The sequence below is a fragment of the Phyllobates terribilis genome, unplaced genomic scaffold (assembly GCF_046119375.1).
Source record: "Phyllobates terribilis strain yellow unplaced genomic scaffold, ASM4611937v1 Scaffold_2106__1_contigs__length_166561, whole genome shotgun sequence".
NCBI classification, from domain to species: domain Eukaryota; kingdom Metazoa; phylum Chordata; class Amphibia; order Anura; family Dendrobatidae; genus Phyllobates; species Phyllobates terribilis.
This window is the reverse complement of record NW_027364865.1, coordinates 130,993-143,484: the sequence shown is the minus strand read 5'-3', so window position 1 is coordinate 143,484 and position 12,492 is coordinate 130,993. Positions and strand designations below refer to the sequence as shown.

Sequence of the window (12,492 nt, the reverse complement as noted above, 5' to 3'; positions counted from 1 at the left end):
ATCTTGCGTGAAGGGTCAGAATGAAGTGCCAAAACGCGGGCGTTCAGCATTTTTGCCTGAAAAAAACAAATCCTACCTGAAATACGTTTGTTTTAAAAACACACGTCAGTCTTTGAATGTTGGCAACGGTGTAGAAAAGGATGCGTTTCCATACCGGGAGTCGAACCCAGGCCACCTGGGTGAAAACCAGGAATCCTAAGCGCTAGACCATACGGGAGAAGATGTACTGCCAGCTCACTTACAATATGAAAAAAAAGAGGTGTACTGCTTTGCACAAGCAACTTCCGCAGATTATTACATGCATCTTGCCTCGTTAGCGCAGCAGGTAGCGCGTCAGTCTCGTAATCTGAAGGTCGTGAGTTCGATTCTCACATGGGGCACTGGTACCTTGTTTCCGTAACTGATTTTGCCACTATCTTGGCTAGAGAGTCACAGCTCTTTTCCATTCAGTAACAAAACATCACCAATTGATGGAAGGGGAGCTCCAATGACAGACAGGGATAAAGGCTTGTTGAGTCCCTTAACACCCAGGAATTAAAAGTGAGAGATATGAATGGTTTGAGATATGACATCAAATAAGCTTTTGTGCAAATAAATATCCAAAAAATCTGGTGGTCTGCATTTTTGGCAGCAAAGTGCAGTTCCAACCTAAACTGATTCTGTCTGCAAGGCACGTGTCGGCTTTGGAATGTGGACACTAGTCCCAAAAAAAAGTCTCTCCCATAGCAGGAATTGAACCAGTCAACCAGGAATACTAACTAAGTCTTTCTCCACATGGTGTAAGCAGTACAGTAAACAGCAAGACAGGTGTAAAAAAAAAAAAAAAAAAAAAAGAGTGTTTTGCTTTGAATACAAAACATAAACATTACAAGAGCTAAAACACGCTACATGGTCAAGGTTTTTGGCACGTCAGTTGAATAATTTGAAGATCATGAGTTTTTTGCTCACAAGTGCCATCCTCCTTTTCTCAAGAGATTTTGTCACTAACTCTGAACTTTCCAATTCAGTTCTAAACTGTTTCCGATTAGAAAGAACATGGGAGCCCTAATGACTGACAGGACACATGGCTTGTTGAGTCCCTTGACACTTTTGTGTAAAACTGTGTAGTTGAAAAAGGCTTAAGCTATGAAACAAAAGGAAATCTTTTGCAAAAGTCATAATGCATCGCCAATGTTAAGTATTTTTGTTGCAAAGTGAAAATCTACCAGAAACATTTTTGATTGAAAAACACGCATCAGTCTTTGAATGGTGGCAGTAGCTAAGATAAAGGTGCATTCCCATACCGGGAGTCGAACCCGGGCCACCTGGGTGAGAACCAGGAATCCTAACCGCTAGACCATATGGGAAAAGATGCGCTAACGTCTCAGTGACATTATGAAAAAAATAAGTTTTCTGCTATGCACAATAAACTTCTGCAGATCTGCAGGTGCAACTTGCTTCGTTAGCGCAGTAGGTAGTGCGTCAGTCTCGTAATCTGAAGGTTGTGAGTTTGAGCCTCACACGGGGCACTGTTCCCTCCTTTTCTCGAGAGATTTTGTCACCAACTTAGAACTTTTCCATTCAATTCTACAACGTTTTCCATTAGAAAGGAAATGGGAATCCAAATAACTTACAGGACCCATGAGTTGTTGAGTCTCTTGACACTTTGGTGTAAAAAGGGGTGGTTGAGAATGAGTTGAGCTACGAATCCAAATTGAATCTTGCGTGAAGGGTCAGAATGAAGTGCCAAAACGCGGGCGTTCAGCATTTTTGCCTGAAAAAAACAAATCCTACCTGAAATACGTTTGTTTTAAAAACACACGTCAGTCTTTGAATGTTGGCAACGGTGTAGAAAAGGATGCGTTTCCATACCGGGAGTCGAACCCAGGCCACCTGGGTGAAAACCAGGAATCCTAAGCGCTAGACCATACGGGAGAAGATGTACTGCCAGCTCACTTACAATATGAAAAAAAAGAGGTGTACTGCTTTGCACAAGCAACTTCCGCAGATTATTACATGCATCTTGCCTCGTTAGCGCAGCAGGTAGCGCGTCAGTCTCGTAATCTGAAGGTCGTGAGTTCGATTCTCACATGGGGCACTGGTACCTTGTTTCCGTAACTGATTTTGCCACTATCTTGGCTAGAGAGTCACAGCTCTTTTCCATTCAGTAACAAAACATCACCAATTGATGGAAGGGGAGCTCCAATGACAGACAGGGATAAAGGCTTGTTGAGTCCCTTAACACCCAGGAATTAAAAGTGAGAGATATGAATGGTTTGAGATATGACATCAAATAAGCTTTTGTGCAAATAAATATCCAAAAAATCTGGTGGTCTGCATTTTTGGCAGCAAAGTGCAGTTCCAACCTAAACTGATTCTGTCTGCAAGGCACGTGTCGGCTTTGGAATGTGGACACTAGTCCCAAAAAAAAGTCTCTCCCATAGCAGGAATTGAACCAGTCAACCAGGAATACTAACTAAGTCTTTCTCCACATGGTGTAAGCAGTACAGTAAACAGCAAGACAGGTGTAAAAAAAAAAAAAAAAAAAAAAGAGTGTTTTGCTTTGAATACAAAACATAAACATTACAAGAGCTAAAACACGCTACATGGTCAAGGTTTTTGGCACGTCAGTTGAATAATTTGAAGATCATGAGTTTTTTGCTCACAAGTGCCATCCTCCTTTTCTCAAGAGATTTTGTCACTAACTCTGAACTTTCCAATTCAGTTCTAAACTGTTTCCGATTAGAAAGAACATGGGAGCCCTAATGACTGACAGGACACATGGCTTGTTGAGTCCCTTGACACTTTTGTGTAAAACTGTGTAGTTGAAAAAGGCTTAAGCTATGAAACAAAAGGAAATCTTTTGCAAAAGTCATAATGCATCGCCAATGTTAAGTATTTTTGTTGCAAAGTGAAAATCTACCAGAAACATTTTTGATTGAAAAACACGCATCAGTCTTTGAATGGTGGCAGTAGCTAAGATAAAGGTGCATTCCCATACCGGGAGTCGAACCCGGGCCACCTGGGTGAGAACCAGGAATCCTAACCGCTAGACCATATGGGAAAAGATGCGCTAACGTCTCAGTGACATTATGAAAAAAATAAGTTTTCTGCTATGCACAATAAACTTCTGCAGATCTGCAGGTGCAACTTGCTTCGTTAGCGCAGTAGGTAGTGCGTCAGTCTCGTAATCTGAAGGTTGTGAGTTTGAGCCTCACACGGGGCACTGTTCCCTCCTTTTCTCGAGAGATTTTGTCACCAACTTAGAACTTTTCCATTCAATTCTACAACGTTTTCCATTAGAAAGGAAATGGGAATCCAAATAACTTACAGGACCCATGAGTTGTTGAGTCTCTTGACACTTTGGTGTAAAAAGGGGTGGTTGAGAATGAGTTGAGCTACGAATCCAAATTGAATCTTGCGTGAAGGGTCAGAATGAAGTGCCAAAACGCGGGCGTTCAGCATTTTTGCCTGAAAAAAACAAATCCTACCTGAAATACGTTTGTTTTAAAAACACACGTCAGTCTTTGAATGTTGGCAACGGTGTAGAAAAGGATGCGTTTCCATACCGGGAGTCGAACCCAGGCCACCTGGGTGAAAACCAGGAATCCTAAGCGCTAGACCATACGGGAGAAGATGTACTGCCAGCTCACTTACAATATGAAAAAAAAGAGGTGTACTGCTTTGCACAAGCAACTTCCGCAGATTATTACATGCATCTTGCCTCGTTAGCGCAGCAGGTAGCGCGTCAGTCTCGTAATCTGAAGGTCGTGAGTTCGATTCTCACATGGGGCACTGGTACCTTGTTTCCGTAACTGATTTTGCCACTATCTTGGCTAGAGAGTCACAGCTCTTTTCCATTCAGTAACAAAACATCACCAATTGATGGAAGGGGAGCTCCAATGACAGACAGGGATAAAGGCTTGTTGAGTCCCTTAACACCCAGGAATTAAAAGTGAGAGATATGAATGGTTTGAGATATGACATCAAATAAGCTTTTGTGCAAATAAATATCCAAAAAATCTGGTGGTCTGCATTTTTGGCAGCAAAGTGCAGTTCCAACCTAAACTGATTCTGTCTGCAAGGCACGTGTCGGCTTTGGAATGTGGACACTAGTCCCAAAAAAAAGTCTCTCCCATAGCAGGAATTGAACCAGTCAACCAGGAATACTAACTAAGTCTTTCTCCACATGGTGTAAGCAGTACAGTAAACAGCAAGACAGGTGTAAAAAAAAAAAAAAAAAAAAAAGAGTGTTTTGCTTTGAATACAAAACATAAACATTACAAGAGCTAAAACACGCTACATGGTCAAGGTTTTTGGCACGTCAGTTGAATAATTTGAAGATCATGAGTTTTTTGCTCACAAGTGCCATCCTCCTTTTCTCAAGAGATTTTGTCACTAACTCTGAACTTTCCAATTCAGTTCTAAACTGTTTCCGATTAGAAAGAACATGGGAGCCCTAATGACTGACAGGACACATGGCTTGTTGAGTCCCTTGACACTTTTGTGTAAAACTGTGTAGTTGAAAAAGGCTTAAGCTATGAAACAAAAGGAAATCTTTTGCAAAAGTCATAATGCATCGCCAATGTTAAGTATTTTTGTTGCAAAGTGAAAATCTACCAGAAACATTTTTGATTGAAAAACACGCATCAGTCTTTGAATGGTGGCAGTAGCTAAGATAAAGGTGCATTCCCATACCGGGAGTCGAACCCGGGCCACCTGGGTGAGAACCAGGAATCCTAACCGCTAGACCATATGGGAAAAGATGCGCTAACGTCTCAGTGACATTATGAAAAAAATAAGTTTTCTGCTATGCACAATAAACTTCTGCAGATCTGTAGGTGCAACTTGCTTCGTTAGCGCAGTAGGTAGTGCGTCAGTCTCGTAATCTGAAGGTTGTGAGTTTGAGCCTCACACGGGGCACTGTTCCCTCCTTTTCTCGAGAGATTTTGTCACCAACTTAGAACTTTTCCATTCAATTCTACAACGTTTTCCATTAGAAAGGAAATGGGAATCCAAATAACTTACAGGACCCATGAGTTGTTGAGTCTCTTGACACTTTGGTGTAAAAAGGGGTGGTTGAGAATGAGTTGAGCTACGAATCCAAATTGAATCTTGCGTGAAGGGTCAGAATGAAGTGCCAAAACGCGGGCGTTCAGCATTTTTGCCTGAAAAAAACAAATCCTACCTGAAATACGTTTGTTTTAAAAACACACGTCAGTCTTTGAATGTTGGCAACGGTGTAGAAAAGGATGCGTTTCCATACCGGGAGTCGAACCCAGGCCACCTGGGTGAAAACCAGGAATCCTAAGCGCTAGACCATACGGGAGAAGATGTACTGCCAGCTCACTTACAATATGAAAAAAAAGAGGTGTACTGCTTTGCACAAGCAACTTCCGCAGATTATTACATGCATCTTGCCTCGTTAGCGCAGCAGGTAGCGCGTCAGTCTCGTAATCTGAAGGTCGTGAGTTCGATTCTCACATGGGGCACTGGTACCTTGTTTCCGTAACTGATTTTGCCACTATCTTGGCTAGAGAGTCACAGCTCTTTTCCATTCAGTAACAAAACATCACCAATTGATGGAAGGGGAGCTCCAATGACAGACAGGGATAAAGGCTTGTTGAGTCCCTTAACACCCAGGAATTAAAAGTGAGAGATATGAATGGTTTGAGATATGACATCAAATAAGCTTTTGTGCAAATAAATATCCAAAAAATCTGGTGGTCTGCATTTTTGGCAGCAAAGTGCAGTTCCAACCTAAACTGATTCTGTCTGCAAGGCACGTGTCGGCTTTGGAATGTGGACACTAGTCCCAAAAAAAAGTCTCTCCCATAGCAGGAATTGAACCAGTCAACCAGGAATACTAACTAAGTCTTTCTCCACATGGTGTAAGCAGTACAGTAAACAGCAAGACAGGTGTAAAAAAAAAAAAAAAAAAAAAAAGAGTGTTTTGCTTTGAATACAAAACATAAACATTACAAGAGCTAAAACACGCTACATGGTCAAGGTTTTTGGCACGTCAGTTGAATAATTTGAAGATCATGAGTTTTTTGCTCACAAGTGCCATCCTCCTTTTCTCAAGAGATTTTGTCACTAACTCTGAACTTTCCAATTCAGTTCTAAACTGTTTCCGATTAGAAAGAACATGGGAGCCCTAATGACTGACAGGACACATGGCTTGTTGAGTCCCTTGACACTTTTGTGTAAAACTGTGTAGTTGAAAAAGGCTTAAGCTATGAAACAAAAGGAAATCTTTTGCAAAAGTCATAATGCATCGCCAATGTTAAGTATTTTTGTTGCAAAGTGAAAATCTACCAGAAACATTTTTGATTGAAAAACACGCATCAGTCTTTGAATGGTGGCAGTAGCTAAGATAAAGGTGCATTCCCATACCGGGAGTCGAACCCGGGCCACCTGGGTGAGAACCAGGAATCCTAACCGCTAGACCATATGGGAAAAGATGCGCTAACGTCTCAGTGACATTATGAAAAAAATAAGTTTTCTGCTATGCACAATAAACTTCTGCAGATCTGCAGGTGCAACTTGCTTCGTTAGCGCAGTAGGTAGTGCGTCAGTCTCGTAATCTGAAGGTTGTGAGTTTGAGCCTCACACGGGGCACTGTTCCCTCCTTTTCTCGAGAGATTTTGTCACCAACTTAGAACTTTTCCATTCAATTCTACAACGTTTTCCATTAGAAAGGAAATGGGAATCCAAATAACTTACAGGACCCATGAGTTGTTGAGTCTCTTGACACTTTGGTGTAAAAAGGGGTGGTTGAGAATGAGTTGAGCTACGAATCCAAATTGAATCTTGCGTGAAGGGTCAGAATGAAGTGCCAAAACGCGGGCGTTCAGCATTTTTGCCTGAAAAAAACAAATCCTACCTGAAATACGTTTGTTTTAAAAACACACGTCAGTCTTTGAATGTTGGCAACGGTGTAGAAAAGGATGCGTTTCCATACCGGGAGTCGAACCCAGGCCACCTGGGTGAAAACCAGGAATCCTAAGCGCTAGACCATACGGGAGAAGATGTACTGCCAGCTCACTTACAATATGAAAAAAAAGAGGTGTACTGCTTTGCACAAGCAACTTCCGCAGATTATTACATGCATCTTGCCTCGTTAGCGCAGCAGGTAGCGCGTCAGTCTCGTAATCTGAAGGTCGTGAGTTCGATTCTCACATGGGGCACTGGTACCTTGTTTCCGTAACTGATTTTGCCACTATCTTGGCTAGAGAGTCACAGCTCTTTTCCATTCAGTAACAAAACATCACCAATTGATGGAAGGGGAGCTCCAATGACAGACAGGGATAAAGGCTTGTTGAGTCCCTTAACACCCAGGAATTAAAAGTGAGAGATATGAATGGTTTGAGATATGACATCAAATAAGCTTTTGTGCAAATAAATATCCAAAAAATCTGGTGGTCTGCATTTTTGGCAGCAAAGTGCAGTTCCAACCTAAACTGATTCTGTCTGCAAGGCACGTGTCGGCTTTGGAATGTGGACACTAGTCCCAAAAAAAAGTCTCTCCCATAGCAGGAATTGAACCAGTCAACCAGGAATACTAACTAAGTCTTTCTCCACATGGTGTAAGCAGTACAGTAAACAGCAAGACAGGTGTAAAAAAAAAAAAAAAAAAAAAAAGAGTGTTTTGCTTTGAATACAAAACATAAACATTACAAGAGCTAAAACACGCTACATGGTCAAGGTTTTTGGCACGTCAGTTGAATAATTTGAAGATCATGAGTTTTTTGCTCACAAGTGCCATCCTCCTTTTCTCAAGAGATTTTGTCACTAACTCTGAACTTTCCAATTCAGTTCTAAACTGTTTCCGATTAGAAAGAACATGGGAGCCCTAATGACTGACAGGACACATGGCTTGTTGAGTCCCTTGACACTTTTGTGTAAAACTGTGTAGTTGAAAAAGGCTTAAGCTATGAAACAAAAGGAAATCTTTTGCAAAAGTCATAATGCATCGCCAATGTTAAGTATTTTTGTTGCAAAGTGAAAATCTACCAGAAACATTTTTGATTGAAAAACACGCATCAGTCTTTGAATGGTGGCAGTAGCTAAGATAAAGGTGCATTCCCATACCGGGAGTCGAACCCGGGCCACCTGGGTGAGAACCAGGAATCCTAACCGCTAGACCATATGGGAAAAGATGCGCTAACGTCTCAGTGACATTATGAAAAAAATAAGTTTTCTGCTATGCACAATAAACTTCTGCAGATCTGCAGGTGCAACTTGCTTCGTTAGCGCAGTAGGTAGTGCGTCAGTCTCGTAATCTGAAGGTTGTGAGTTTGAGCCTCACACGGGGCACTGTTCCCTCCTTTTCTCGAGAGATTTTGTCACCAACTTAGAACTTTTCCATTCAATTCTACAACGTTTTCCATTAGAAAGGAAATGGGAATCCAAATAACTTACAGGACCCATGAGTTGTTGAGTCTCTTGACACTTTGGTGTAAAAAGGGGTGGTTGAGAATGAGTTGAGCTACGAATCCAAATTGAATCTTGCGTGAAGGGTCAGAATGAAGTGCCAAAACGCGGGCGTTCAGCATTTTTGCCTGAAAAAAACAAATCCTACCTGAAATACGTTTGTTTTAAAAACACACGTCAGTCTTTGAATGTTGGCAACGGTGTAGAAAAGGATGCGTTTCCATACCGGGAGTCGAACCCAGGCCACCTGGGTGAAAACCAGGAATCCTAAGCGCTAGACCATACGGGAGAAGATGTACTGCCAGCTCACTTACAATATGAAAAAAAAGAGGTGTACTGCTTTGCACAAGCAACTTCCGCAGATTATTACATGCATCTTGCCTCGTTAGCGCAGCAGGTAGCGCGTCAGTCTCGTAATCTGAAGGTCGTGAGTTCGATTCTCACATGGGGCACTGGTACCTTGTTTCCGTAACTGATTTTGCCACTATCTTGGCTAGAGAGTCACAGCTCTTTTCCATTCAGTAACAAAACATCACCAATTGATGGAAGGGGAGCTCCAATGACAGACAGGGATAAAGGCTTGTTGAGTCCCTTAACACCCAGGAATTAAAAGTGAGAGATATGAATGGTTTGAGATATGACATCAAATAAGCTTTTGTGCAAATAAATATCCAAAAAATCTGGTGGTCTGCATTTTTGGCAGCAAAGTGCAGTTCCAACCTAAACTGATTCTGTCTGCAAGGCACGTGTCGGCTTTGGAATGTGGACACTAGTCCCAAAAAAAAGTCTCTCCCATAGCAGGAATTGAACCAGTCAACCAGGAATACTAACTAAGTCTTTCTCCACATGGTGTAAGCAGTACAGTAAACAGCAAGACAGGTGTAAAAAAAAAAAAAAAAAAAAAAAGAGTGTTTTGCTTTGAATACAAAACATAAACATTACAAGAGCTAAAACACGCTACATGGTCAAGGTTTTTGGCACGTCAGTTGAATAATTTGAAGATCATGAGTTTTTTGCTCACAAGTGCCATCCTCCTTTTCTCAAGAGATTTTGTCACTAACTCTGAACTTTCCAATTCAGTTCTAAACTGTTTCCGATTAGAAAGAACATGGGAGCCCTAATGACTGACAGGACACATGGCTTGTTGAGTCCCTTGACACTTTTATGTAAAACTGTGTAGTTGAAAAAGGCTTAAGCTATGAAACAAAAGGAAATCTTTTGCAAAAGTCATAATGCATCGCCAATGTTAAGTATTTTTGTTGCAAAGTGAAAATCTACCAGAAACATTTTTGATTGAAAAACACGCATCAGTCTTTGAATGGTGGCAGTAGCTAAGATAAAGGTGCATTCCCATACCGGGAGTCGAACCCGGGCCACCTGGGTGAGAACCAGGAATCCTAACCGCTAGACCATATGGGAAAAGATGCGCTAACGTCTCAGTGACATTATGAAAAAAATAAGTTTTCTGCTATGCACAATAAACTTCTGCAGATCTGCAGGTGCAACTTGCTTCGTTAGCGCAGTAGGTAGTGCGTCAGTCTCGTAATCTGAAGGTTGTGAGTTTGAGCCTCACACGGGGCACTGTTCCCTCCTTTTCTCGAGAGATTTTGTCACCAACTTAGAACTTTTCCATTCAATTCTACAACGTTTTCCATTAGAAAGGAAATGGGAATCCAAATAACTTACAGGACCCATGAGTTGTTGAGTCTCTTGACACTTTGGTGTAAAAAGGGGTGGTTGAGAATGAGTTGAGCTACGAATCCAAATTGAATCTTGCGTGAAGGGTCAGAATGAAGTGCCAAAACGCGGGCGTTCAGCATTTTTGCCTGAAAAAAACAAATCCTACCTGAAATACGTTTGTTTTAAAAACACACGTCAGTCTTTGAATGTTGGCAACGGTGTAGAAAAGGATGCGTTTCCATACCGGGAGTCGAACCCAGGCCACCTGGGTGAAAACCAGGAATCCTAAGCGCTAGACCATACGGGAGAAGATGTACTGCCAGCTCACTTACAATATGAAAAAAAAGAGGTGTACTGCTTTGCACAAGCAACTTCCGCAGATTATTACATGCATCTTGCCTCGTTAGCGCAGCAGGTAGCGCGTCAGTCTCGTAATCTGAAGGTCGTGAGTTCGATTCTCACATGGGGCACTGGTACCTTGTTTCCGTAACTGATTTTGCCACTATCTTGGCTAGAGAGTCACAGCTCTTTTCCATTCAGTAACAAAACATCACCAATTGATGGAAGGGGAGCTCCAATGACAGACAGGGATAAAGGCTTGTTGAGTCCCTTAACACCCAGGAATTAAAAGTGAGAGATATGAATGGTTTGAGATATGACATCAAATAAGCTTTTGTGCAAATAAATATCCAAAAAATCTGGTGGTCTGCATTTTTGGCAGCAAAGTGCAGTTCCAACCTAAACTGATTCTGTCTGCAAGGCACGTGTCGGCTTTGGAATGTGGACACTAGTCCCAAAAAAAAGTCTCTCCCATAGCAGGAATTGAACCAGTCAACCAGGAATACTAACTAAGTCTTTCTCCACATGGTGTAAGCAGTACAGTAAACAGCAAGACAGGTGTAAAAAAAAAAAAAAAAAAAAAAGAGTGTTTTGCTTTGAATACAAAACATAAACATTACAAGAGCTAAAACACGCTACATGGTCAAGGTTTTTGGCACGTCAGTTGAATAATTTGAAGATCATGAGTTTTTTGCTCACAAGTGCCATCCTCCTTTTCTCAAGAGATTTTGTCACTAACTCTGAACTTTCCAATTCAGTTCTAAACTGTTTCCGATTAGAAAGAACATGGGAGCCCTAATGACTGACAGGACACATGGCTTGTTGAGTCCCTTGACACTTTTGTGTAAAACTGTGTAGTTGAAAAAGGCTTAAGCTATGAAACAAAAGGAAATCTTTTGCAAAAGTCATAATGCATCGCCAATGTTAAGTATTTTTGTTGCAAAGTGAAAATCTACCAGAAACATTTTTGATTGAAAAACACGCATCAGTCTTTGAATGGTGGCAGTAGCTAAGATAAAGGTGCATTCCCATACCGGGAGTCGAACCCGGGCCACCTGGGTGAGAACCAGGAATCCTAACCGCTAGACCATATGGGAAAAGATGCGCTAACGTCTCAGTGACATTATGAAAAAAATAAGTTTTCTGCTATGCACAATAAACTTCTGCAGATCTGCAGGTGCAACTTGCTTCGTTAGCGCAGTAGGTAGTGCGTCAGTCTCGTAATCTGAAGGTTGTGAGTTTGAGCCTCACACGGGGCACTGTTCCCTCCTTTTCTCGAGAGATTTTGTCACCAACTTAGAACTTTTCCATTCAATTCTACAACGTTTTCCATTAGAAAGGAAATGGGAATCCAAATAACTTACAGGACCCATGAGTTGTTGAGTCTCTTGACACTTTGGTGTAAAAAGGGGTGGTTGAGAATGAGTTGAGCTACGAATCCAAATTGAATCTTGCGTGAAGGGTCAGAATGAAGTGCCAAAACGCGGGCGTTCAGCATTTTTGCCTGAAAAAAACAAATCCTACCTGAAATACGTTTGTTTTAAAAACACACGTCAGTCTTTGAATGTTGGCAACGGTGTAGAAAAGGATGCGTTTCCATACCGGGAGTCGAACCCAGGCCACCTGGGTGAAAACCAGGAATCCTAAGCGCTAGACCATACGGGAGAAGATGTACTGCCAGCTCACTTACAATATGAAAAAAAAGAGGTGTACTGCTTTGCACAAGCAACTTCCGCAGATTATTACATGCATCTTGCCTCGTTAGCGCAGCAGGTAGCGCGTCAGTCTCGTAATCTGAAGGTCGTGAGTTCGATTCTCACATGGGGCACTGGTACCTTGTTTCCGTAACTGATTTTGCCACTATCTTGGCTAGAGAGTCACAGCTCTTTTCCATTCAGTAACAAAACATCACCAATTGATGGAAGGGGAGCTCCAATGACAGACAGGGATAAAGGCTTGTTGAGTCCCTTAACACCCAGGAATTAAAAGTGAGAGATATGAATGGTTTGAGATATGACATCAAATAAGCTTTTGTGCAAATAAATATCCAAAAAATCT

The 12,492-nt window shown here is 41.7% G+C and overlaps 15 non-coding genes across 15 annotated transcripts; 8 read left to right on the top strand and 7 right to left on the bottom strand.

The window, feature by feature from the left end:
* The first annotated feature begins 307 nt into the window (after window positions 1–307).
* On the top strand, window positions 308–380 carry TRNAT-CGU (transfer RNA threonine (anticodon CGU)). Its single transcript has one exon. It is a non-coding gene; the product is annotated as a tRNA-Thr (tRNA).
* Window positions 381–1,274: 894 nt separating this feature from the next.
* On the bottom strand, window positions 1,275–1,346 carry TRNAE-CUC (transfer RNA glutamic acid (anticodon CUC)). The gene has a single exon. It is a non-coding gene; the product is annotated as a tRNA-Glu (tRNA).
* A 658-nt stretch (window positions 1,347–2,004) lies between these two features.
* Window positions 2,005–2,077, top strand: TRNAT-CGU (transfer RNA threonine (anticodon CGU)). The gene has a single exon. It is a non-coding gene; the product is annotated as a tRNA-Thr (tRNA).
* An 894-nt stretch (window positions 2,078–2,971) lies between these two features.
* On the bottom strand, window positions 2,972–3,043 carry TRNAE-CUC (transfer RNA glutamic acid (anticodon CUC)). Its single transcript has one exon. It is a non-coding gene; the product is annotated as a tRNA-Glu (tRNA).
* A 658-nt stretch (window positions 3,044–3,701) lies between these two features.
* TRNAT-CGU (transfer RNA threonine (anticodon CGU)) lies at window positions 3,702–3,774 on the top strand. The gene has a single exon. It is a non-coding gene; the product is annotated as a tRNA-Thr (tRNA).
* Window positions 3,775–4,668: 894 nt separating this feature from the next.
* On the bottom strand, window positions 4,669–4,740 carry TRNAE-CUC (transfer RNA glutamic acid (anticodon CUC)). Its single transcript has one exon. It is a non-coding gene; the product is annotated as a tRNA-Glu (tRNA).
* A 658-nt stretch (window positions 4,741–5,398) lies between these two features.
* TRNAT-CGU (transfer RNA threonine (anticodon CGU)) lies at window positions 5,399–5,471 on the top strand. The gene has a single exon. It is a non-coding gene; the product is annotated as a tRNA-Thr (tRNA).
* Window positions 5,472–6,366: 895 nt separating this feature from the next.
* TRNAE-CUC (transfer RNA glutamic acid (anticodon CUC)) lies at window positions 6,367–6,438 on the bottom strand. Its single transcript has one exon. It is a non-coding gene; the product is annotated as a tRNA-Glu (tRNA).
* A 658-nt stretch (window positions 6,439–7,096) lies between these two features.
* Window positions 7,097–7,169, top strand: TRNAT-CGU (transfer RNA threonine (anticodon CGU)). Its single transcript has one exon. It is a non-coding gene; the product is annotated as a tRNA-Thr (tRNA).
* An 895-nt stretch (window positions 7,170–8,064) lies between these two features.
* TRNAE-CUC (transfer RNA glutamic acid (anticodon CUC)) lies at window positions 8,065–8,136 on the bottom strand. Its single transcript has one exon. It is a non-coding gene; the product is annotated as a tRNA-Glu (tRNA).
* A 658-nt stretch (window positions 8,137–8,794) lies between these two features.
* TRNAT-CGU (transfer RNA threonine (anticodon CGU)) lies at window positions 8,795–8,867 on the top strand. The gene has a single exon. It is a non-coding gene; the product is annotated as a tRNA-Thr (tRNA).
* Window positions 8,868–9,762: 895 nt separating this feature from the next.
* On the bottom strand, window positions 9,763–9,834 carry TRNAE-CUC (transfer RNA glutamic acid (anticodon CUC)). The gene has a single exon. It is a non-coding gene; the product is annotated as a tRNA-Glu (tRNA).
* A 658-nt stretch (window positions 9,835–10,492) lies between these two features.
* TRNAT-CGU (transfer RNA threonine (anticodon CGU)) lies at window positions 10,493–10,565 on the top strand. Its single transcript has one exon. It is a non-coding gene; the product is annotated as a tRNA-Thr (tRNA).
* An 894-nt stretch (window positions 10,566–11,459) lies between these two features.
* On the bottom strand, window positions 11,460–11,531 carry TRNAE-CUC (transfer RNA glutamic acid (anticodon CUC)). The gene has a single exon. It is a non-coding gene; the product is annotated as a tRNA-Glu (tRNA).
* A 658-nt stretch (window positions 11,532–12,189) lies between these two features.
* On the top strand, window positions 12,190–12,262 carry TRNAT-CGU (transfer RNA threonine (anticodon CGU)). Its single transcript has one exon. It is a non-coding gene; the product is annotated as a tRNA-Thr (tRNA).
* The last annotated feature ends 230 nt before the right edge of the window (window positions 12,263–12,492 follow it).